The following is a 9,509-nucleotide window of genomic DNA, read 5'->3' on the forward strand; positions in this document are numbered from 1 at the left end:
TGAGTTGAGAAAAAATTAAAGTGTCTCCCCTAAAATTAAGAAAAAAAAATAGGATGTAGACTGTCACTACTTCTATTAAAAGATTTTATACAATTTTCAATTAGGTAAGAGCAAGAAATAAAATTAATAGAATAAGAAAGAAAAAATCAAATTATCCTTATTTCTAGAAGACATGATAGAGTTTCAGTGGTGAAGTAAAGACTCCACTAATTTGATAAACATATTCCACAAAATAGCAGACTATAAAATCAACATATAAAATAGAGCTATATTATGGTTTATTTTAAAATAATAGCTTTAATATACATCAATATCAAAATCAATGAAAAAGAAATTAAAACAGTTTTACTCACAATACCTTAAAAATAAGAATACACGAACAAGGAGTTGAAAAAATGTGTTGAAAAATTTTAAAATAATACACGATGGTATAAAAATATTAAAAGCCTTTTCTTCCTCGTGAATGGGCAGGTTTAATACTGTCATGTTGCTCATGCTGCACCATGCAATCCAGAGATTAAGTACAATACCTATCAAAATCGCAAAGGCATTCTTCACAGAAATAGAATTAAAAAATTGGAAATGCATATGAAACTGTATGAGACCAAGAATAGCTAAGCTAATACTGAACAATAAATCAATAGTAAATATGTCCCAGTGCCCAGTTTTAAAATATGTTGCAGAAGCACAACAACAAGATAGGTAGGATAACAATATGAAAATGGAAATTTAGACCAGTATAATGCTACAATAGATGACAAAGGAACAAACTCATACGCTACAGCAATCTGCTTTTGTCAAAGGAGTAAAAATTAATGTAGAGGAAAATACTCCTTAATAAATAGTGCTAGGGAAAATGGGTATTACTCTGTACGTTTGAAATTAAGTTCTTATCTATGCCCTATCAATAAAAATGATAAAAATGGATCAAAAACTTTAATGGCAGATATTAACTTTGAAGTCACTGATACAAAACATAGAATAAAAATTTGAAAATATAGACACAGGCAACAACTTCCTATGTAGGAGTCTGGTAGCCCATGAAACACACTAATGACAAAATCTGTAAATGTCATTTATTCAAGTAAAAAAGTTGCTGCACAAGACAGGGTGCAAGTAGGAAGTGAAGAGACGGCCTACAGAATGGAAGAAAATCTTTGACAGCTGACCTTCAAACACTGGATTAATACACTGAATATAAAAGGTAATTAAAAAAAACCTTGACACCAAACCCCATGAAAAATGGACCATTTTATATTATGGAGGGAATGCATACCCATGTCTGCCGGAACACAATCCCTAACAAACCAATTCAAAGGACAATCATGGCCTGTTTCCTCTCAGATGTGGAAGATGAAAAGAAAGAAGACATAGATGTACAACGCAGACTGTTAGTAAAAGGAGAGGAAATGGTGCAGGAGGCTGAGTGAGGCAGCGGGAGCATGGAGGACTAAATTATTTTTCTTACCTGAGGTATGAAGATGCCACAACAAATCAGTGGGTTCCACTAATCTGTCCAATACATATGCACTACTAAAATAATAATAATAATAATAATTATTATTATTATTATTATGTTGTTGTTGTTGTTGTTGTTGTTGTTGTTGTTGCTGTTGCTGTTGCTGTTGCTGCTGCTGCTGGGTTGCTAGGATTTTGCTAGGCAATTCAGGTTGGACTTGAACTGACTGCAGCCCAGTTGGCCTAGAACTCTTTGTAAGTTTCCTGCTTTTGCCTCCAGAGTGTTGAGATTACAGGCATGTGCCCTCATGCCTACCTCCTAAAATTAAGTCTAAAAGTTAATGGTAAAAACAAATACAAATTTTAAGGCCAAAACAGGTGATATAGATCATTGAAAAAAGATACTGAAAAAAATCATCAATAATAATATGTAAGGAGCCGAGGAAATGGCTCAGTGGTATAAGCGCTTCCCTGACAAGCACAAGGGCCTGAGTTCAAATCCCGATTCCGAAAAAAAAAAAAAATAGGAATAATAATATGTAACATAAATTTGACCATTTAGTATGAAGAATTTTCTTAAAATTAATTTTATTACTAAATTACCATGCATTTATATCTCATTAGATATCAATGTTCCCCATTTTAGTTTAGACATGTTATGTAATTTTAATTTAATTATTTTATTTAATTAAAATCAGAAAAAGGATATTCTCTAATCTTAGCAATCTAGAAGGCAGGGACTAGAAGAGTGCAAGTTCTTGATGAGCCTGGGAAATTGGTGATTTAGTAAAACCCTATCTTAAAATAGGATCTTAAGATTTTTTTAAAATTGTTTTTCAGTTTTTTATTCACAATAACAATGAATATTCAAATTAAAATGTCAGGCGGATTGTATCCTAATATAGAAAAACAAATGCATTCACATTCATGCTAATAAAATTAGGGTGGTACTGAGAACAAAAGCTGAAAAATTACAATTCCTAATGAATGTAGAAGTAGATGCTCGAGTATATCAAGTAGAGATGTGTGTGAAAGGCAATTCTATTTATCCATAAAACAATTCATATTTAAGTAACTGAACACTTAAATGGTGAAAATCAAACAATATTGTGAATCTGTGATTCACATTGTGATATTTCTGAAAATCAGAGTGAAATTTAACACAATCAATATAGAGAATAGAAAGGTGATTACACTTCATCAGAGCTTTTGAGCTTGTGAGACAGTATCCACATGGAATACTATGAAAAGAAAACGTAAGAGACAAGCAAAGCTAAAAGAACAAAAATTTTGTCAGACAAATATGCAACATAGTTAATATGTGACCCTGATGTTTGATATACTGAGCTGTTTCTTGAAAGTATAAATATTTTGAATTGAAAAATACAAAAACTATAAAAAAACAATAGGTCAAAGGAAAGGAAAAGAAAATGTCCAAAAATATATAAAAAATGTTCACACATTTGGTTGTCAAAGGATGGGTAATGCATTTGATATGAGGCATCGCTATTTAAATAACACAAGGAAGAAATTAGGAAATCTGTATTCATTGGTGGAAGTGGTGTAGGGAGACTGTGGGCTTTCTTCTCTTCCCGTGAAAGAATTCAGCGCAAAACATGAATTCAAGTTTAACATACTGTTGGATTGTTTCAATCACTGCTATGTGAATACAGTGTACAGGCCTACTAATGCATTTTCATAGTGGAGAAAGGGTAGAAAAACTACTCAGTAGAGTTATATCAGAATAAAAACTTTAGGGCTGGCAAGATAGCTCAGCGGACTACAGTGCCTGCTTAGGCAAGTTTAGGCAAGCACGGGGACCGCAGTTCAATCCCTGGCACCTCATGCAGTGCCAGGCCTGCCCACAGGGCAGGTTGAGTAGGCCAGAGTCAGCTGGTATTGGCATATGCCTGTATTCCCAGTGCTAGGGAGGCTGAAAACAGGAGGAACACTGTGAGTCCAAGGTGTGTAATGTGACCCCGTAACAACCAAATACATTAACAATAAATAAATTAAATAATGAAAAAGAATAAAAGCTTTATAAAGCATGCCCTCTGAAAATGAAAATTAGAGTAATATCTAATAATAAAGGAATCTCAATATTGTAATGTTTTATGAAAGAAAAGACGTATATGTGCAATAAACTCTTACATTACAAGACAGTGATAATCTGTAGGCTAAATCTATGGGTGCATTGGTGCGTGCACATGTGTGGACACACAGATAATTTGGATGTGCATGTGACTTTTATTCATAGCATGATACTGGATAGGAATTCTGATGGAGAGATGAGAAATACAACTTCAAGACAATATCATATATATTATACTATCCTAATTCTGTATATAAGAAGATCCATAAAAAATGGATCATTAAAATGTTACCAGGGCTGGGGAGATGGCTCAGTGGAATAAGTGCTTCTCTGGCGAGTGCAAGGGTCTGAGTTCAATCTCCAGTTCCACCAAAAAAAAAAATGTTACCACACTTACAGTGTTAGAGTGAGGTGATCTCAGCCTTCTTTAAAGTACTTCACGTGTAATTTGGAGCTTAAAAAATAAATGTTATTATTAAAAGTGATTTTAAAATATTTGATTATATGTACTATTTCAATATAAGAAATATTATTTATATAAATATTGTAAAAGACTTTGATTACACATATATAACTGTATTTGAATATATATTCTCATGTGAACTATTGATATTTTTGAAATATAAAAAGCCTACTAAATATTTGTGATACTTATCAAAGTTATAATTACTATTGTTCCTCTTTCCAGAAGTAGTTTCAAAGGGCTTTATTATTGCAAAAACATAAAACTCCTTTCTATATATTTTGGAGAAAAGTCCTCAGCAATTCATGAGCTGTGAGACATAGAACAATAAGGTGATGCCATGTTTTCGATTTCTTCCCCATAAAATGTGTTTTGCAGAAGGAAAACTGAATTGGTAAAGACATGACTTGTACAGTTTATTCAAAAAAATCTACCACTGTCAAATATATTATTCATTTCTTCTGGAAAATATTAATAGGCTAGTAGACCATGTTGCAATGTACGATCTCATAAACCAAATCATTTTTATATATTTCAAATATATTTTTTTCTAAATTCTTAAATATCATTGTCCCTTTTGAATCAATGATCTGGGCTGGCCAGATAGCTCAGCTGACTAAAGAGCCTGCGTAGGCAAGCACAGGGATCGGGATTCTATCCCCAGCATGCTGTGCTGGCCCCGCCCCCAGTGCATCTTATGACAGTGAGAATGGGTGTGGTGGCGCTTGCCTGTAATCCCAGTGCTTGGGAGACTGTAAACAGATGGGTCACTATGAGTCCTGTCTATGTAGTGAGATCCTGTAGACCCTGTACTAAATACATAAAAAAGTCAATGGTCTATCACCTTATGAAAGAATATGTGTCATTGGGTGGAATACCACAAAAAATATGTGATAGGCTCTAAAGAGTGTATGAGAAAAAATTTATTGAATTGACTCACTTTCACAAGCTTTTTCTTTTATGTTGTTGGCATGCAAGAGAGGATACATATTTCCTCAATGAAAAAAAAATATTTCTCAAGCTCTGTCCTAAGATCACATCACCCTGCCAAGAATAGTATTTAATTCATTTTAGTGCTCGATGCATCACCTAAAGACCTCCTGCGCTTTCTTTTCCAAGAGTACTGGATAATGGGAGTGCAGGGGCTGACTTGCTGTCAGCAGATGCAGTTGGCTGGGGGAGGCAGCTTGCTATAAGTGAAACCCGCCATAGTCTACTTCCCTCCTTGGTGCTTTGCTGCAACAGCCAGCAGCTTCCTCATCCACTGCCTTCCACCACGCTGTTTGACTTCTCTGTGTAAACTTGGCTAACACAAACCAACATTTCTAAAACTTTGAGTCCAAATTAACCTTTCCTTTAAGATCTGAGTGTCTGGGATTATGTCCCATATTGAGAAAGTGACAAGGACAATATACCAGAACATACTAACAAAGTTTTTGATGGACATTAAATTGATTTAATATATTTCATGAGATGAACAAATCCAGAGGACACTACATTAAGAGAAGTAATACAAAGACACAGAAAATCAAAACTCGCAATGATTTCTCTCATATGTGTAATTTATATTTTAATATATATCTATATATTTCAATGTATGATGTAAGATGACACAGCAAAGCATGTTTTAATGATAAATATATAATATTATCTATCATTTTATATGTAGAAAATAATAGAAATTAAATCAAAACATTCTGGGAAGGACTGAACCCCTTTTCATAAATTATAAGTAACTGTAACATTGTCCTCTGATAGTCGGTGTGGTCTGAGAAAAATAGCTCTTCGTTTAGCCCAATAGTTTGTATCTGTGGGACAGAAACAGCATTGAAGCAAGGAGTTTGGGAGCTTGGTGGAAAGAGAGACAAAAAAGTACAGAAAGAAAGGAAGACAGATTTCTGAAGTTCTGCCAAAATTCAACCAGGAGTTAAAGTAACAAGCCAAAACCCCAAAACCATGTTAAAAATATGAGGAAAGTATATTTACATTGTCGTAATGCATATTACACAATCCATTCCTATTTACTGAGTTTCTACATTATCGTGTATATGTTAAATCTAAGTCTGTCACTTAAACTACAAATAATGAAGTTCGTGCTAAATAAGTGAAAAGAAACCTAAAATGAAAACATTGCATGAGACTTATCTAGATGAGGTAGAAGAGATTAAATCTGACTTTTACAAAAATTTATTGCTTCCTGTCTGGTTTATTACCATTGGCATTGGCTCATATATATTGCTGAAATGAGGTATCCTATGTAGTTTTGATTGAATTTCAAATGCCATCTAAAATTTTACCAGGAAAGAAGCCTAATGCACAAGGACACACAGTGGTTTCAGCATAATCTTGGGAGTATGCAATATGACACTGTCATCAACACTTAGAGAAATAAGAAAGAATGACTATGTCTCTAGCAAAGAGGAACAACTTATTTCATGTTCCTAACATGACACAAATAAGTCTAGAAAACCGAGACACAAATCTCAAGTTTTAAACATGGAAGGCATGCCATTAAACTAATGAAGGAACACAAATTAAAAACCAAGTCTTGCAGAGAAAATCGAAATAACCACTGTAAGGTGGTAGAGGGAGAGTTTTGTGCAACCTGTGAACTTTAGATGTTATCTCTCTTCTCTTAAACTTGAAAGCCAGCAATTTATACTGCATAGCATGTATAAGTATCAAATAGATTAATAACTCAATATACCCAGTTGCTATAACTGTTATATTTAAATGAATATAACATTTGTAAGTTAGCTATTTATTTTTAAGAAAAAAATTTTTGTTCATAAATACATGTATGTCATATTTACTGAATTTAAGTATTTCTACTTAATACAAATTTAGCATTCTAAAAGTAATGTTTTATATAAATAATTCTGTTACAGATTAAGATGCATATCTGATTAGACAGGTTTTTACTTATTTTCTATTCAAGTTGGACAAAATATGTATTGAAATCATGTAATAATATTAATTTTTGTTATATTATTTGTTATTTCCTACTAGACTATAATGATTAAAGAACTTATGTAGCACTTTTCTGAGTAATACTCACTTGCATTTTTTGGAAAATATTTGTGTCATTGCTATATTGTTAACTCACAAAATAAAACAATGAACTTTGCCTAATAATTTTCTTTTCAACATAAAATTTTGTCTTATATTTTATTTACTTTTAGATAGTACATTTAATTTTTCTGAAAGATTAGTTACAAAGCTAACTTTTCCTATTAATCATAGCTTAAAAATACTTCAAGGAAGGTGTGGAATGCACTCATCACTCTGTGCAATGGGATTATTAATAATGGACAGTGTGGCGGATTGACAATTGGTGGTCCACCTGTAACACCCACCTGAACTGAGCTGGTGTGGCGCTGGTGTGGGAGGCCCACCTGATGATTGTTGCCAGCAGCGTAACAGGAAGAACTGGAGAGGAAGAAGTTTAGGAGGCTGTTAGGGAGTTGGTGATACTCCTGGAAGACCCAGTCATGCTGGCTTTCCTGTTATGAATGAGGCTGTTTTCATCTGGACCGTGCTGTCACTAAGAATAGTGACAGGCCATTTGGGGAGCTTTGGTCCTTATTATGAGCAGTGCCTTGTGGGAGGCACTGTTATGGACTCTAGGTCTGCATGCAGGACATCACCATGGGATCCAGGCCTTCACCTGGATTGTCAATCTTTAGAATGTGGACAGATTTCCTGCACTCATTTTGTATATGACTTTTTGGGTAACTATTATAAAATAATCTTATTAACTATGTGTCCTTGAAAAATCCTGACTACAACATGCAGTTTAAATGAAAATTATGTATTCCTTAAAAAGATTAAAAATTAAAATTCAAAATTTAAAGTTTTAAATTCATTTAGAAATGAAAGGCATTGATTCAACTCTCCTTAAACCACATTTCTTCTTTCTGCCCGTTATTTTAGGAAAACCAGAACTTGGGCCACAGAAATTTTAATACCATGCATATTTTGTTAACGTCCTAGCATAGCATATTTTTCCAGACTTAAAAGTATATAGCAATTTGTGGAATAATTACTAGTAATGATAAAACAACAATATTAACTACTCTAAGTAAGAACTTACTCTGAAGCTGTAACTGAGAGATATTTTGTATCTCTACAAAAGAACTATTTTCTGACACACAAGGATGATAATGGTTAATTGATCCTTCTGTTTTATATCATAAGAGAATCATCTCCATTAAACATTCAGTGAATATTTCAGGTTTTGCAAGTCTAGGTGAGACAATTTTTCATATTTTCTCAGATTGACATTCAAACTAATTAGCATAATCAAAAATTCTGTATGTCTATTAAAATAGGTGAAATTGAGATTTTAAAGGCGTATCTCATCTCCATGCTAACCTCAGCACCATTCATGAAAGCCAAAATATGGTGCAAAGGTAGGTAGGTACCAACAGATAAATTAATACAGAAAAGGTAGTGTGTGTGTGTGTCTGTGTGTGTGTGTGTGTGTATTTGTGTGTGTTACTCAACATAAAAAGTAGGAAATTTAGCCACATGTGGAAATAAGGTTGAACTGAACAAAATGCTGGATAAGAAGTTCCAGTCACATAGGACAAATACTACCCATGTTTATCAGTGGCTTAAACAGCCACAGAGCAATCACAGAAGCAGAGTATAGTGGTTGTTTCCAGGGACTGGGAGGAGGAAGAAATAAAAGTTCTCTCTTAAGTGCACGGCTAAATCCTAATTGTCTGGGCCAGGGAGATAGCCCTGCAGCTTAAGTGCCTGCCTGGCAGTGTGAGGTCGTGAGTTCAATCCTCAGTACCGCAAAACAAACAAACAAATAAATTCTAAGGATCTCCTGAAGAGCACCAAGTTTATATAGCATCTTGAATTTAAATAATAGTAAGACGGTAAGTTTTATGCTATCTTTATAATAAACAAGAAAATAAAATAGCACTTTTTAAAAGATTTAGTATAAAATTAAGATACAATGTGAATATAAGTGTTTGTTGTTTTTTTCTTTGCTTTTCTTTTTCTTTTGGACTAATTTTGAACACATATCTGGTAACCTAAAAAAAAACTAATTCTAAAATAACATCATGCAATATAGCAACCATCATTGAATTTCTATTACTTTGGTGAAATTTTGTATCATTGGTAGTGCTATATTTTTATTATTATTTTGTACTCTTTCCTTCTTTTTTTTTTTTTTTTCTTCTGTTTTTTGGTGCAGGGTCTCACTATACAGACTTGTAGTGATCCTCCTGATTTCTGCCTCCCAAATGCTGGGATTACAGGAGCGCGCCACCATGCCTAGACTCCATAGTCTGCTCAGCACACCGGTGGGGTGGGGCGGGCATGGTATGTGGAGCCAGGCATCGAACCCTGGTCCCTGAGCTTACCTAAGCAAGCGCTTAGTCCGCTGAACTATACCGCTGGGGTCTGTCTGTCCTTTCTTTCTTTCTTTCTTTCTTTCTTTCTTTCTTTCTTTCTTTCTTTCTTTCTTTCTTTCTTTCT

The sequence above is a fragment of the Octodon degus genome, unplaced genomic scaffold (genome assembly GCF_000260255.1).
Source record: "Octodon degus isolate 3935 unplaced genomic scaffold, OctDeg1.0 scaffold00202, whole genome shotgun sequence".
NCBI classification, from domain to species: Eukaryota; Metazoa; Chordata; class Mammalia; order Rodentia; family Octodontidae; genus Octodon; species Octodon degus.